The 17,607-nt window shown below is 35.9% G+C and overlaps 1 protein-coding gene across 3 annotated transcripts in view; it reads right to left on the bottom strand.

Annotated features, from left to right (window-relative positions):
* Positions 1-17,607, bottom strand: part of MPP7 (MAGUK p55 scaffold protein 7) — a 141,594-nt gene that overhangs the window by 62,739 nt on the left and 61,248 nt on the right. The gene's annotated exons all lie outside the window — the stretch shown is intronic.

Here is a 17,607-nt window from a genome sequence, read left to right as displayed (position 1 = left end):
ACCTGAGATTACTACTTCAAGAAGGCATGGCCTCCAGATGCAGCAGTGTTTATGCTTGGCGAGGGGATATGAAGTCTGGCAAGGAACACTGGACTCAGAACTCTGCCGAGGAGCCCCTTGTATCCTTGGGGTACGGAACACCCAGCGATGCCTCGCAGTTCTCCCCAGCCCCTTCTCCGGGATTCCGATGGTCATGCCATGCAAATGATGCCTGTTGTTTATATTGTTTTCTGATGGGCTTCGTAACACTTACTAAATCTATACTTGCTTTTATTCGTTTAGCCTACAGGACTAAAGGTTACCCTGAAGTTGAGACCATCTGATACTTGTTGATGCAATGTGGCATAACAAGCTCCAAGCCATAGCTGATTCCTTCATCGTTTCCATAACCAGCGTAAGATGATTTCTCTAAGTGGTTTGCTAAAGGGCTGAAGTTCTGAAATGCCAAGATGAAGCATGAAGCAAAAATACTGTAAAATGTAAAATGATCTCTTCTGAATAGTTAGTAGAAACTAAATGCGAGGCAGCATTTTCTCCGGAACATGAGTGAATCGTACACAGCTTATGTAGACATTGTTTACTCTGAAAAGTAAAAGCAACCCATATTGGACGAAGTATAAGTGACTGGAAAACTTCATATTTCTAGTATACAAAGCACACAAACTAAACAAAACAAGGAGTAGCAGCTCCCTGAGTTTAGCAGAAATTTGATTTTCTTAGACTGTGAACTTGAGCGACTAAAAGGCATAATAAATCAAACTCAAATCCATCATTTTCTTGATTGCTTCGATCAACATCTTTATTTTTTCCAGGCTGAGCTTTCATCAACTTCAAGGTTAGAAGCTGTCTCCTCTGCTATCTTCCTGATCAAACAAAACAAAGAAGCCACTTCCAATGAAGCTGGTTTTATACTGGACAACCCGAAAGCATCTTTATCAGTGAAATTTTAAAAGATGTCAGGACATTCCCATAAAATGTGTTATAAAATTGTAAATTTATGCAACAAAGACTAGGTTTACAAGAGAAGGTACAGTGTAACTTCAATAAACTAACAGCTCTCCCCACGGCCTTATTTTCCCAACAGTGGATATCAGAGTTCAGCTAAGCATTTAAGAAAACCAGTAAGGTTTTAATTGATTACGGAGGAGTAACAGATTGTAACTGCCCAGCCAAGTCTGCTGTAAACAACCAAAGCTAATCAAGGAAGTGGGAAAATCCACGTATAATAAGAGAACAGTTCTGGATATCAAGTTTTGCTACACTGGAGTAGAAGTTTTATTCATCTGCTGGAATGGCACTACGACTGATTCCACTGAGAAACCTTACACATTCTCTGGAAAAAGACAATGCACCCTCAGCACACTTCCATTTGAGTTGCAACTTGATTTTTTCTAAAAACCTCTGATGTGATTTAATGGGCACTATTTTGCCTTGTTTGTTCAATGAATCACAGGGTGTGTTTTAATCAGATCTGTATGCGGCAATATCTTTCACTTCTTTGTAATAGGAAGGAGTTGCATAACCAAATCTTAAAAGAACACTGTTCTATGCATAAAGCTGCAATCGGTGTACAATACAGGAATTACATTTCAGATGAGTATAAAATAAACATTGTATCATAAAAACTTCCTAGTGCTGTCCTACAGATACCGCCTACCTCTAACTTCTGGATAACTACTGCATTCATAATTTATGCAGTGCTTACATATAATTGCTTCCTGAATGCACTGGCACAGGAACTCTGGTGCAGTCCAATAGGCAAAGCAAAAGTTTCAGCGAGGCAAAAATATGCTTTCAGGTAGCTCCTTCTCTCCAGATGTCCAGAAATGCATTCCAATATGACCTGCTCCATAATTCCCCCACAGATCAGAGTAAGGCTGACTCAATCTACTTTTGTCATGTTTTCTAGATGAGTGCACTGCTTGCCTTTCATCTGTTATTTTTCAAGGATAACAGAGCAAACTTGTACACTTACCTGTAGCCTTTGAATTTCCCAGACTTCAGGATGATGGATAACTGCATTTAATTACTATCACTGCCATTCGCACTACCAAACTTTCTGGAAACTTCTCCACGAGCTATCTTTCTGTTAATTATTTCTCTACATTTGAGATTTGTAAATCATGCTCATATATCCACAATTAATATTTCCAAAATTCAATGCCTACATGACTAGAATTTAAATTTTTCATATGTAGATTAGTGGCAGCATTGTTGGGAATGAAGATGGTTCAAGCTCTGCAAACTGAGCTGAAAAGCAAAACAGAACGGTGGTGCACGCACTGTGTCCCTCTGCCAATGTCACTGAACGAAATGCAGCTGTAGTACAGATTACAACCAGCCTGAAACACTTTTGAGAGCAGTACGGGAGTTGATTCAATATGGAAGAGGAGAACACATTTATTATGTAGAATAAAGCATTTGATATTTGGAACCGTCTATTTGAGCTTCATTCAAAAGTATTCTATTTAATAAGAAAGCCAAAGTTATCTTGTATTTTGCTCTGGATGTCCAGTAACTTTAATGCTATTGCCATCTCTCTAGTGGAAACCTACTGAACAAATGGGGGGTCTGAGTAATGCTTTAAAAAGCAGAAAATATAGTAAATATGCTTCAAGTTCTTCTGACATTTAAATGTAAAGCTGAACCCTGAAAGTGTCTCTTCACAGATGAGACAGAGTCTGTTAAAGCAAGAGTTATGTATTGTAAATAAAACATGTAAAGCTGTTCTACGGAACAGATGGCTAAGTTGCTGAAGTTTTGGGGTTTTTTTAACTTATTTTTTGTTAAGATTACCTACCCCTTTCACTGTAGGGGTCTTTGGATACACGTATGAGGCTCTGCAAACACTGACCATCTACTCACTCCAGAGAAAAATTCCAGAAGGGAGGAACAATCATTTGCAAATTTATACAACTTCGGCACATTTGTAGGCAAGGAAAATTGTGTCTGCATTTTCCCAAAGAGATTGAATTAAGATTTCTATAACAAAGTAAAGTGGAAACAAGTTTTCTGCAGTGTCCTCAGTCTGGAATATTTCAAAATCCACAGAAAATGTTTTAAGTCAGAAAAAACATGTTCCTTGAGCAAAGAATCCTACCACACAAGTTTAGTTTCTTCTTCAGATTTCTTACATTCCAGGTGCCTAGCATTTGCCTGACAAAACACAGGGAAGAGGATAGCCCAGTTACTACAGATATGAAATCCCCTTAATACAAGAATAATTCTACTAATATTCAGCGGGGTCTGATTTAATTGTGTAAGCAGGTCTTTCTGAAAAGCTTTACATAGGACAAAATAGTGATTTCAAAGTCACAAATGACATACCAGAATGGGTAACCTGTAGCTGTCCTATCATCTATGGTTTACCAGAAATCCAACAGAACGCTTTCAACTACTAAGTTTCTGGCAAACTTAAGTTGGAGCACCAAAATGGACCATTTCTCCATAGGATGGTTCCACACAAAGAAGACAACATCAGGCACGTCACCTCCTTGATCTGAACTTGAAAAAAAATATATTCTTTAACTGTTTGTTGGACTTACTGCTTCATGGATAAGAACAGAACATTTTTAAAGGAAACTGAAAGTGGAGTTCTTTGAAGCCGCTTCAAAAAAAAAAACAGCTTCTCTTTAGTGCCAACGAGCTACACTAAATGCTAAGAACTGCTAAAACTAATGGAGTTTTAAATGTTCTGCACACTGAAGCAAAATAAATTTTCAAAACAGAGACAGAAGTCTAAAAATTAAAAATAATTCTAGAAAATGCAAACATTAAGACTTTCTCCCTTCAGTCTTTACAACCTCCTCCAGTCTCATTCCTTCTCTATATCATTAATTCAGCTTTGTATTTCTTTCCTTTCTTACACTTTTCTTTCCCAAGTTTTTCACCATCCTTGCTTCTACTTTCCTTTTTTTCTGTTTTCTGAATAGAGTTCTGGTGACCAACACAATTTAGTCAGTTGTAACTACCTTTCAGGCAATAAGTTCATGTTCACACGAGTACTCTAGTCTGGGGGCACACGTACAATGATATAAAAATGTCTGAGCAAGCACCAGAATTAAATTTTACATACAGAGTAGGTGAAAAGAATGCTTACTTTTTTTCCTCCAGGTGAGCTTTACTTGTTATATGTATTATTCAATTTATCTTTATGTTATGAGGAAACAGCTAAGAGAGTAAACACAACATTTCTGAAGAAAACACACACTGTGTTACACCGTCATGGTGCAAGGTGGGATTTAGAGCTGGCAGGTTGTCCTTGTTTGTGAAGTGTATGCAATGGACATTGGTGGTGGTGAGACTACAAGGAAGCAAAATGCAGGAACGACACAAATCCAAGATCAGGGAGGAATAAGGTGCCAAAAATTTAATGGGAGACAAAGTTAGACTATTTAATTGGTGTAGGAATATATGTGTAAAAATATTTAAGCAAACATCTGTAATGCCCAAAACACCGCATCAACATCAGAACCATACTAGCACATGAAAGACAAGGAAGCCGACAGACCATTGTGAAAATATTCTTCTAAGCGTACAGTTGTGCCACAAGCTCACAGACATGTCAACACCTCTGGATAAGAGCTTTTTTTTTTTACATCAGTGACACCACCCTGACAGTACACAGCAAAGATGATTTTGTGGGAAGCTTGTACTGACAATCATGCAAAGACAGGGAGCAGTTCTGTATCACCAGAAGTTTCTGTCCTGTTCCTAGTTATATAAACATTCCCTTATCTAGGGATGATCTTGCTGGATGAGGTATCTCAGCATGGAGATTAGATACCTGCAAAATTTGGCTAATTATGAGCATGTGTGAAAACATTCAACAGTCTGTGTGTAATGCAAAAGGATGACTGCGCTGAGGTGCTACTCACCACACCATACGCACCATTTTTGGGGTTGTATTCCAGACTAGCCTAGTTAGGTCTAGTCTGCCAAACAATTGTTAGCAGCTAATCATGTTTAGTTTCATCAGAAAGGAATCCAGCTCCTGTAGTGGATACTGATGCTTGCTGACACAAACCAAAGCTGCACTGGCTGAAAAGGTAGCTAATTGCATTAAAAAATGCACTCCAGATCTGAACTGGAATGCTACACCTTCTAAGCACTAAGATGCGTCTGGAAGACAAGCACTGAGAATATTGTTGTATAAAGTCCATAAGAGTAGAAGAACATCTCCCTCAACTGCTTTCTTTGTCATTTAATTCTCAGCATATCAGCAACAGAAGTATCTGAAATAAATACCCTGAAAAAAAGCCACACAACTTCTGTACTATTTGGTTAGTTGTTTGCATGGATGCATAACAAAAGATTCTCGCGTTAACAGTTCACCAAAATTTCAATTTAAGATATGGTAGCACCACAAACCAGGGAGATAAGACTACAGAGAGGACCATGTTTGCACTGAGAAGCCATAATACGTAGACAGAAGGGCAGGTGAAAGCAGAGTAGAAACTTGTCAGGCAATTAGTGCTCATTTTGGCTTCACGTGCCCTGCATCTGTATTTACAGGAGCAAGAGAACTCATTCCAGAACCAAACTGACCGCAAAGAACGCATTTATGAATAATCCCGATGTCTACACAGATTTCAAGATGAGGATTAGGGTTTCATTTGATCACTAACGACACTGGCTTAACTTTGGGATTTAGACAGTGAGTTTACTGTCTGAGCTCACTAACAATTCTGAGTCAAGGTAAAATGAAGTACTTAGAAGAAAAAAGAAATGAAGGGCTATCATGAAACAAATGAAAATAGCTATAAAAACATTGCAGAACCACAATTTCATCTTATCTTTGTTGAAAGATGTTTTGCTTGACGTAGAGTTTTCATTAAAACATCATTTAATTCCCTTCTTTTCTCTGCTCAGAAATATAATGTACCAGATGAAAAGAGTCAGAATAGTCTTCTTTTTTTTTTTTTTTTCCTTATTTTCATCATTTAGTGAGTGTCTACAAGTCTATTTACACAATACAGAAATATGGGCTGAATGCAAAATTATTCATCTTTTTCCAAACTTTCCTATTGTACTTATCATTGCAGCATTGCCATGCTAATGAACATAAATATAAGAACAACTGTGTGGTATGATGAACATACGAAGTACAGGAAAACTAAACAGTAAATCAAATGCAAATTCATATCAAATGCTCAACACATTACCTTAAAAACTGACTTTCTCAGAATACACATAGCTTTTAAATCAAATTCTACTCAGGCCAATTGACTTGAATTATAGTTAAGAGGCACAGAACATTGCTAAGAATTTATCATTATGTATTTTAGAAAAGACAAACAAAATAAAAATGCATAAATCATAGCTACCTACTCTAAGTTTGTAAAGAAAATTTCATTCCCAGTAATGATATTAAATTGCATCAAATGTAAAGCAAAAGTTCCAGAATATGAGCCAATATTATAAGATCGTGAGTAACTGATTTCCCACTTCACCACCACATTCCTGAATGACAGTCTATCAATTCTCCATCTGTAAAATGGAAAAGAAGCATTTCCTTTCTTAATGTGTAGTTAAAAGCAAGACCTGGTAAGTACTATGAAAATAGTGTGCCACAAATATACTTTTGTTTGGGTACCACGGAATATGTTGGGATAGCTGATGAAGAGCAAAGACATTCATCAGGAAGCAAGGAACAGATGAATTTTAAAGTTTCATGTTTAATACGGAAATTTCACTGACATGACTTCCTGCATAAACATACAGAAACTGAACAGGACAATTTCAGAAAACAAAAGAGGCCACATAAAAGACAGCAATCTTACTTAACCTTTTCCCATAGCCAGGAAATCAAAGGTAAGTTCTACAGATTTCCAACAATACACTTCAGGTAAGTCTTGTTCATGAATCCAAATTCTGCCAACAGACCTCTGTGGTACCTTCTCAGGGATGTATGTACTAGGCACAAAACATGCAAGGCACATGAACACAAAACACTGAAGTATGCAAAACCAAATTAGTGCCCAGGTGAACTAGGGGGTGCTGCCTATAGCAGTTTCTTTCTGTTTTTAGTGTTTTTCCTAACCATGAAAATGTTAAATAGAGAAAAAGATATGTGGGCAGGTGGTGGTTTATACAAAACTATACCCTATAAGCAGACTGTTGTGCAATTCATTCATGCAGTTAAATATACAGCTTGACTTACAACTTTGATGAATATCACTATTTTCTCATCAAAGACAGCAAGCAAGGGAAGAGGGAATCTTGAGGGGTCATAGAAGCTCATCTAGCTACTTGAAGGAAAATAGTTTGTACTTAACATTTGCTAATAACGTCCACTCTGAAAGATCTTAACTGCACTTACCATTAGGAACATTTTCCTAATGTCTAACTTCTTTTTACTTTGCTGTAAATTGATTTTCAAACTTCTGAGTGTACGCTGGAGAACAAATTAACTGCTTTGGTTTTTTAATAACCTCTTCAACATAAAAAATTTAGATACCTCTCCAGTCATTTCTAAGTTAGACACAAACTTTTTCAGTCTCCCCTAATGGATCATACTTTGCAGGCCTGTAATCATTTCAGTGGTTCTCTTCTGGAATTTCTATATTCCACTATTCTGTATTCTACTTAATTAGTGACTGTACTTAATCTTGAATAAAGAAAAAGGAAAAATTCTTATGCTTTCTATTTTTACTTCTACTTTCTCATGCTGCATCTGTTTTTCAGGTTGCTGCCTTACATTCCGTTTGCAATCCACCAATGAACAATTAGTACCTTCTTTTTCTTAACTACTGATAAACAACAGTATGTCATTGAGTTTTCATACAATTGATTGTTGTAATTGAAGAAAGATGATAAAACTACTAAGGTTAAAGATTAAAATGGCAATTACATCAATTCATTGTCTTTTACAAATAGAGGAATTTATTATCTTCATGACTTTAATCCCTTTATAGCTTAGCTTGTGAGGTGTTGCCCTTTTTTCCCTTTATTTTTTAAAAGCTAGTATTTTATACATACATACATATTTAATTCATTTAAAACTTATCTTACTTACCACCATAAATAAAGAAAAAGGGAAAGGACTAAAGAATAGGAAAATTTGGATTGAATGAATATGCAAGCATATGGTAATAAGACTAATACATTAGTTATTTTATTTTTGCAATGTCAAGCAGAACAGATTAAATGTTGGCTGCAACCCCACATATTCCTTGCAGAGTTTCTAAAAATGTTTATTTTTCTGTTAGAAACACTTTTCACTTTGAATTCATTGTTTCTTATACAATAAAATAAAGCTGCTATTATATGAGATTTCACAGACTTCATTCAAACACACTTTTTTTTTCAGTCAGTAATAAGAAAAGGTTTTGATGACTTTGCTTATAGGAAGAGTGTCCCTAGGAAGGCAGAGGAAGTTCAGACCAAAGCCAAACAAGTTGCACTTGCTCCAAAATAAATTTTCTTGCCCCTTTAGAGCCAAACAGCTTACATGGCTACCGTGTACCGTATTTCCAAAATTGTTTTTCTGCACTTTTAACCCCATTTCTAAAGGAAAGAGCATCAGAACAATTCCAAATTTGAATGAAGCCACTCTCTTGTGTGAGGTAAGGACGTTAAGTTCTCAAACAGATTTTTTTTTATTTTTGTTAAGAAAAAGAGAACAAACAAGAACATCAAACTCGGTATTCTTTGAAACAACTAATCTTCAAACAGAAGCCCATGGATTTTAAAAGAACCCTTCAGTTTTAATGCACTGCTCTTCATAATGCATTTACGATTAAAACAAAATTGGAACAATAAACTAATCACATACCCATCTGAATTCACTAAAATAAAGCTATATCAATTCTTTGAAAACAATACACTGGTGTATACAAAAGCACCTAAAATTTTGTAAAAGTTTCAAGAAAAGTTTCTGACACAAGGACGCCAGCACTTTACAGCTCTTTACACTTCTGTCTATATACTGCCATTTAGTAGCACACAGCCCACCTACCACCCCTTTTATTGCAACCTTAATAAACATCACTTCTTGAATGAAGGTTACAGATTTAAAAGAAATAGAGATTTTGGGGTAGGGTCATGTCACTGCCAGGGGCAGCTGGGCTCAGGGAATGGTTCTGCACCAGAGGGCGGTGGGCATGGAACGGGCTGCACAGGGCTGTGGGCACAGCCCTGAGTGCTGGAGTTCAAGGAGCATCTGGACACTGCTTTCAGACATCAGGTTTGGGTGGTGCTGTGTGGAGCCCAGGGTAGGACTTGATGATCCCTGTGGGATTTCTATGACTAATAATGGCCACAAAATGTACTTGATTTTCAAACCAATACCACTAAAATGACTTCTAATCTGAAAGATACACACACACACACACACACACACTAACCTCAATATTTTTTTACTTTCCAGCTTCTGATAGTGAGCTGAATATTATAATGAATTATTTTACTGACATAACTGTCATATAAACAACATGTCTTGCTAAGTAACTTATTTAAATATACTTTTACTTAAAGAACACTTCATGCAAGTAGGAAAGAAATTACAACTCCTGATGCCGTTCAGTTCTGAAGAAACGCAACTCAGTAAAATTACACAGAAAGTAATGAAACCCAGATGGAAATAATCCTTACAGCAACAATCAAACAGCTGATGTTTCTACAATGATTCTAAACAGAAAACTTGAGGAAAATCTTATTTTATTCAGGACACTGATGAACTCAGTCTGATCAGTATATTTATATTGTGTATATATCTATCTATATAGTATAGAAACAGTATGTGTATATATGTACTGAAATACTTAAGGCATAAGTACTTTTTTTTTTCCCAGACTTGAGGATATTCTTGATACTACCCTTCTAGATTGTATCAAATGTGTGTGTTTTAGTCATACAAAAAAAGACTTGCAAAATGCATACCAAACTAATGTGAATTATTATTACGTGTAACAAACAAAAAAACAAATTGATCTAAAACATCAGAATGGAAGATTTCTTCAAGTCTTGATACCTGTCAGATTTTAGGAAACAGAGAAATTTCTTCAGCTTTAATAGAATTTTTTATAATGGCATTAGTGCTACTGTTCCTATGTAACCCAAAAGGCAAAACTTTGGTTATGGGGGTTAGAATGTAAGGATCTTAGAATGTTAGAATGTAAGTTTGAGAGAAGGACTCAGTCTGTCCCGTAGCCACCATTCTTTGTCATTTTTGAATATGAGTATCAGATTTACACATTCCAAAGAAAAAAATCCTCTCTCATTTAAAAAGAGAAAGAAATAATTATACTGTTTAATGAGAAGGGATAGAAACACACCAGATGCAACTAGAGAGTAAAGAGACTACACTGACAGCGAATTGGTAGGCCTTTGGAAGCTATCTTATGAAGTTCTCTTAAGCTCAAAATAGATAGTAACAATTGTAACCTTACTTCTGACAGATGTATAAGAAAACTGCAATCCTGAATAATTTGTGACTTACTATTAATTTGATTATCTAATTCTAAATAAATTTTCTTAAAAAAGAAAAAAACCTAATATTACACTGTTTCCCAATGCTTTATGCTAGTTTGTTGATTAGTAAGGAGTCAGAAAGTGAATTTGAATTTACAGTGCTTTCCACACCAATGCTAATGCCAATTTATGTTAAATTATTCCCAGAGTCTGTGTACTTCAGTGGTATCATACCAAGAATATGGAGAAATTGCATAAAACAAGACAATACAAAAAAAATCATACAAACAAAAAAGTCAAAAGAAATAAGCATGTCCAAATAAAGAAGCAACCACAATGTTGTTTGTTTGTTTTTAATGATAAACAAGTATATAGTTCTATTGTATCAATTATAGCTAAAGACGATTTAAAGCGGGATGCTGAGAATTTAAAGTGGGAAGCTGAGAATTGTTGGAAGTCTGCTAGGAAGGAATGGGAGAGAGCACTACACAAGAAGAGCTGGTAGTCTCAAGATGACTGCTAGTAGGATTATTTAAAGGCTAAGTTCAGGATCTCACTTAGATCCTAAATTATATATATGTGCCTAGATTGAATACTTCTAGTAAATACTCATTTCTTCAGAAAACAATAGCAAAAAGAAAGGTTACATATATTAACAATAAAAGGTTATCATTTGCCCAGTAATCTGTTTAACATGTAAACAACTTGTTTTTGTAGTTTTAATTCCTCCCGATACTACAGTTTCGAAGCACTCACCACTATTTTGAATTCAGGTTTTTACTTCTGCATAATTACAAATAACCTAATTTGCATTTCATTTTTCCAAAAGTAAATGATTTCTACTGTTTTGTTAACAATATAAATCTATAGGTAAGAACTTTCTTAAACTTGCTCAGTAAGCAAGCAGCTCTCTAATGTGAATAATGGCTAAACTACCCTTCTCATTGTCTGATAGATTTTTCAGATTCTGATCACATCTAAGATTTTACACAAATGCTGATTGAACATTACTGAAAGAAAATAGGCAACACACAGAATTCTCTATGTACAGAACTGCAAAACCTTGGGACAAGCTTGTGCTTTTTCACTTTCACTATTCAGGCAGAGCATACTAAATTTAAATAATGAAGTTTGATTTATTCCTGCTTAGTACAGTCAACAGCACCCTTACAGTCCTTTAGCCAATGCACTTAATCCTAGTTCCAATGCCATTCAGGTTCCCTGAATTCCTAACATTGAGGAGATCACTTCTGTACAGTTCATTAAGAAGAATTAAACAATTAAAACTCAACAAGGTTTAATTACAAATAGGAATGTATACCCTCTGAGTTAAAGACATGCACACGCCCTTATATTTATCAATTAGCACCATCTAGTGGGGTCAGTGCAATTCATGCAATATGAACAGTATGTATCTCACTGTTCAGGTTTTCCTAAATTCTCTGAAGCATGTTACAATACAGCAGAGGACATGCAATAAATGAGTCTGATTCAGGAAAAAAAAAAAAGTTTCCTTTTAAATCATAACATTATTTTATTCCACTAAAATTATAAAGGAAGCATTGACACTAAAAGCTGCGTGTACACAAATATAGAAATCTATTAACTGGAAGAAAATAACACACAAAACTTTTAGACATTCCTACATGTGCAAAACACAACTTAATTACTGTTTTCTATTTTGACTCCTCTGTTCTCCTATTATAAATTTAAAGACTGATGGATTTTTCTTGGGAAGAAGCTACTGTGAGGGATGCAAACACAGAAAAGAGCACTTATTTAAGGAATATAAAGGTCTTTGTCATAAGAACACAATTATGTCTTTGATAAAATCTGATGAAAGTGCCACAAACACTGGATCACAACCCAAAGCACTAATAAAATCACAGATTAAATACCTAGAAACTGATTTCAGAAAATAACCAAATAATTGATTTAAAAGTGTTCTCTTACATTAAAAACACCTGCTCAAAACTAACCATGCTCATTTATACTGTTCCTCAAATATGAAATCTAGAAATTGATTTTCTAGTCAGTTTTACATTAAAAGCTGTGGGGACTTAAGTTGTGCATCTTAATAATGCTGAAGAATTTCAAATACAAAAGCTACCAGCAGCAGCCCCGCTATGCATCAGCTGTATATAACAAATCCTCACCAATCAAAGCAGACACATGAGAGTGCTTAAATGCAGTACTTCAAAAGGCCAGGCAGTATCAGCCTCTGCCAACAGCCAAGCTAACTACAGACTTTACTGCCCCCTTCTCTGTGCCTCCTTACAGTCCAGGTTAAATAAATAAAACAAGATAGGAAACAAAACCAACTGACCAAGAGTAAATATGTGCTTACCAGTACGAGAATTCAGAGCAGAGAATTCGAGTAGTTGCTTAAAAGCTCTTTAATGAAACCACCACTATGAAAACTATCATGAATGCCTACAATGCAGTGCTTTACATTCTCATTTTACTTTGTTTTTGAAAAACAAATGTCGGATAGTGAGCAATTTTCCAGTCAGATCACAACAAATCAAGTGCAACACGAAGGACACACCTTTGGTGAAATCCCAGACCTAAAATTAATATGAAAACTTTAATTTGTATATCTTAAAAAACAAAGAAGCCAAAAAGAAAAGTAAAAGAAAAAACTCAACCCTGCAAACAAAAAGATATATATACTGATTAGTAAAGGATGTTCTTCTGTTCTTTTGCACTTGGTACTAGGTGTAAATTTTTGTTTCATGAATAAAAGCTCAGAAAAACCGAAAAATGTGAAGAAATATGTAGATCTAGGGGAAAAAAATTAAGATTGATAAAAACCAGCAGTATAATTTTTGAGATTATTTGAACATTTTAATTTACACTCAGTGGACTAAGCAGTTGCAGATACTTATCCACCTAAATTCAGTAGAGCTTCCCTACCAGAACTGATGATCAGACTCAGTGAGACTGAGAACAAAAGATCACTTAAACAACATTGTTAATGGTTTGAAAAAACAGTTGAAAATCAGAAATAAGTAAAAACCAGCATGATATTACCAAAGAGAAGTCATGATAGGTCAGTTATTAAACTGTTATGAAAGTGTTTACAGGAATATTAAAGGGAAAATAAAGATACAATATAAGGGAAACAAAGATCTGTCATAGATTAAAAGAAAAAAACCACTTAGCAGTATAAAGGTAAACATAAAATAATCCAATTCTAATTTAAAAGACAAATATACATACTCCAAAAACAGAGACAGCAGAATCAGGAAAGAAGATGCAATCAAGCCATGGTTCTTATTCAAGTGGTTACTTGATGTGGAACAAAGAAAAATATTTTTGCCCCGTTGGAAGAAGACAATATAATAATTTGGGCAGATTATCAGTTAGAAATTGCTAGAAAATGATATTTCAGAATGAAAGAGCACGGTCATAAAACTACACATATTTTCTTGCATGGCATGCACTATGGCATGATTTGTAGTTAGTGATTCTGTGATTAACAACGTACCAAACTTCAATACACCATCTCATTATTTCAGATGCCAGAGTAGCATGATTATAATCATGGGTTACCTTTTTTCCTAGAATGTTTGGAACTTGGAAATTCAGAATCGTAGGCTGATTTATGGTTTCATCCTGATTAAAGCTGTACGTATCTGTAGTGTCACTGCTAGACAATTTAATCACTAAATCTCAACAAAAGCTGCTCTTTTCCATGAAATCCAATCTGCAAAGTACAGTAAAATTCAAAATGCTTTATGAAGATGATATCCATACTAAATGCAAAGCTACCCTCTGTAATCACTAGATGGTCTTCAGAGGTCCTTTGCAACTCAAACCACACTGTGATTCCATGGTAAGTGAGTGTAAGTGCATGTCATGTACATCAGCAAACTTTAAGCTGGACTAGGCAGTGAAAGGAAGCCTGCATCTCAGAGAACTCAAGGACTGAACCAGTGTCTTGGTAAAGTGCCATGGCTATTTAGTTGGACTTAGCACCAGCAGTGACATTTGAGGAATCTGTGAACACAGGTGTGCTTATAAACCTAGAGAGGAAAGTTTTGAGGGTTTTTGCTGGTGAACTCCAGCTCTGATCAGCTGGAAAGAAGGAACACTGACCAAGCTGTCTGCTTTTCTGTTTATATCAGATCATTTGGCACTGCTCTGTCTGTTAGAACCTCTCTGGCCAGCTGAGCACCTGAGAACAAACCAGCCTTACTGCTGGTTGGATCTGCAAAAGCAGCAGAGGCTGCATCCATCGGATCGGGACTGAGAATTCAATTCCTCAGAAAGATTTTACAACTATTATATCCCATCCTTGTTATAACTCTTATGAATCATATTTTTGCACTGCAGAAGCTTGCTTGGGTAATTAAATCTATCTGTTCTAGAAAGAAACATAGTCCAAAACAGTAACAAAAAAAAGAAAAAAAAAAACCATTAAGCACACCCTTACACGATCTCCTACAGAACATTAATTTTTCTCATCTGCCACAGAAAATGACTCCCAGTCCAGAAGAAAAGAATGGTGGAAAAAAAACAACCAACCAACCAACCAAAAAAACAGTTTAATATGACATTATCATTCGATATGGTGGATTTATCAAACTACTGAGCAGCTTATGAGACCTTTGATTAGCCTCAGCATCATACACAAAACACGAATCACTTTGGTTAAAGAAATATTGTACAAGTTTTGTAAGACAAGAAAAATCTGGGTATGGCACAAGTTTTGTCACCAGGCTGCTATACTGCCCCTCTGCAACAACCAAATTACAAACTATTTGTCTTAGAAGGATCTGGACTCACTTCTTAGTGTCTAGAGCATTTTGGCTGGATTTCTGCTACTCTTTGGAGGTTTCCCAGCAGAAACTTTAAATCAATTACTACTGATCCAAAAAATGCCTCCGTCTGGAGTTTAACCTAACCAAAGTTTTTTCACATTCCAAAGCACTGATTAATTCACAAGTTTCAAGTAGTAGTCATAGACCAATATTTCACACCTCCGATTTAATAAGCTTATCTATTTTATTTTTCATTTCAAAACTTTCTTGGTATACCATACCTGCAGAATCTCTTATCTAGCCCAACTTCTACAGCTTTTATGAGACTAAACTGTCAACAAGCCCATTTAATTGCAACTTTAGAAACTGATCTTGGATTTTTTTATTATTATTTTTAACAACATGGGCTGAAAGGAGGATATGTTGACAAGAACAAGACTTCCTTATAAAATTCTAGATGAAAATTTCAAGTCTCTACTATTAAACACATTAGCAGCTCTGATGTAGAAGCTGCAAGATGCTGGTGATACCAGATATCAAAACTTGGGGCAGAGGTTGGCACTTTCAGTTAAACTTTGACCAAGAAGTACAAAATAAAACATGCAAAACAAACACTATCTGCTTTCCGGTAAACAAAGTACAAGCAAAATATAAACACTTCTTTTGAATCTCACAAATGATTCATATTGCACCATAACTGCACTAATACATCCGTTTGGCACTAACTTGGCGTGCATTTTCTCTGAAAGAAGGTTACACTGTCCAATGCTAAGCTTGACCACTTTTTCATTAAGCTGGAGGTGCAGTCTTTCACTTTAATGAAAGCACAAATAAGCACAGCTATTGTGCGTGTGTATGCATGAATGTGTAAGGTAAAACAACTGTTTTTCATCAAAGAGAAAGTCCTACTATACTACCTGGAAAGTTTGGGGTTTTAGCTAGGATTTAAAACAAAAGCATTGATGTTTGTGTCCTGTTTGATCAGTTATCATTTGATGCACTGCATGTTTACACAATGAGCACACAGGTAAGTGAGAGGGGTCATACACACGCTCCATCCAGGAATTCCCAATCACAACAGCAGAAGCATTTGCTCGATGCCTGGCTGCTACTTACCTTACTTACTTGAGTTTTCCATTGCAACAATATCAGTTTGAATAAAGTTAAGATCCTGTAGTATTTTCTATTAAACTTCAATTACCTTATTTTGATTAATCTGATCACTGTTCCCATGGAAATTAAGTTTAAAGGCAGCTGACTGCCTCCAGCTAAGAGTGATCTCTTTACTCGCACATTTCAGCTGCTGGCTATTGAACAGGTCTCCAAAAATCACTTTGGCTTCAAAGTTACACTTTAAATTCACATGGCCTTCCATATGGAATAACACCTTGCATTACATTTTTTTGAATGCAATAATTTTGATGGAAGCAAAATGACTCAGTGCTTCAACTCTAATTACTCCAAATACGAATGCAAACTGCTGTCAGACACCATCAGGCTTTCCTACAGTATATTTTTTTCCTCAATACTTTCATCTTTAGGTAAGTAGGAAGCATACGATCAAGCTTTATTTTAGTAAACAAATTAGATCATTACCTACAAATACTTTGGATGAGAAGAGCACCGAAATTCTGTACATACAAACCAAAGATGACCTGGTTTTAAAGAATGACAAAGAACTGCCTTCTATTGTCTACTCCATCAATATTAAGGAGTTCAACTGTAGTAAATTCCTTCTCCCTCTCCTAAAATTGTAGAAGTTTTTAAGCCTGCCTAGATGTTCATATCTGTCCAATGTTTGAACAGCCAGCATGACAAGAGTAAGAGCCTTATTCAGAATTCTTTTGCATGCCCTCTCTGAATTAAAGATGTAACTCTAACATAAGAATCAATCTTTCTCTAGAGCATGAAGAACAATTATTTTCCAGTGGCCATAAATTGGTCCCAGCTGCCAAGCTCCACATTCCCACCTCCTCCTCAAGATGGTCAGGTGGTAAATGCTTATTCACACCACCTTTTCCTTCGTTTTTTGCCCATCTCCAAAGTAAACAGCACTTCAGAACTTCAGAAGAGCTCACAGAACTTTTCCCATCACCTGAGAGGTACAGCTTTTTAGAAATAAATTTGATTGAGAACCCTGCAGTAAAGAACCCTAAGGACTTTGAATACCAAGCTACATTTTAGTGAATGAGCTATCGGTTTCAATAATTCCATCAACTCCAAAGTGGTCTGTACATCTCTCAGGTCTACAACACTGTTCTGAACCCACAGTCCACTCACTGAGTTTGATTTAAGGTTAGGTAACTGTAACCTTTGAATCTCCAGTCCCACTTTCCCTTCTATTTTTTTCAGATTTGCTGTCATTGGATAATGCAGGTCCTCTGAGCTCCTCCTGAGCTACCTGCTTATGTCTGCTCTGAAATCAGAA

Source organism: Meleagris gallopavo, chromosome 6 (genome assembly GCF_905368555.1).
Source record: "Meleagris gallopavo chromosome 6, MGAL_WU_HG_1.1, whole genome shotgun sequence".
Taxonomy (NCBI): domain Eukaryota; kingdom Metazoa; phylum Chordata; class Aves; order Galliformes; family Phasianidae; genus Meleagris; species Meleagris gallopavo.
Note: the sequence above shows the minus strand (reverse complement) of the source record. Positions and strands in the feature narration are given on the sequence as shown.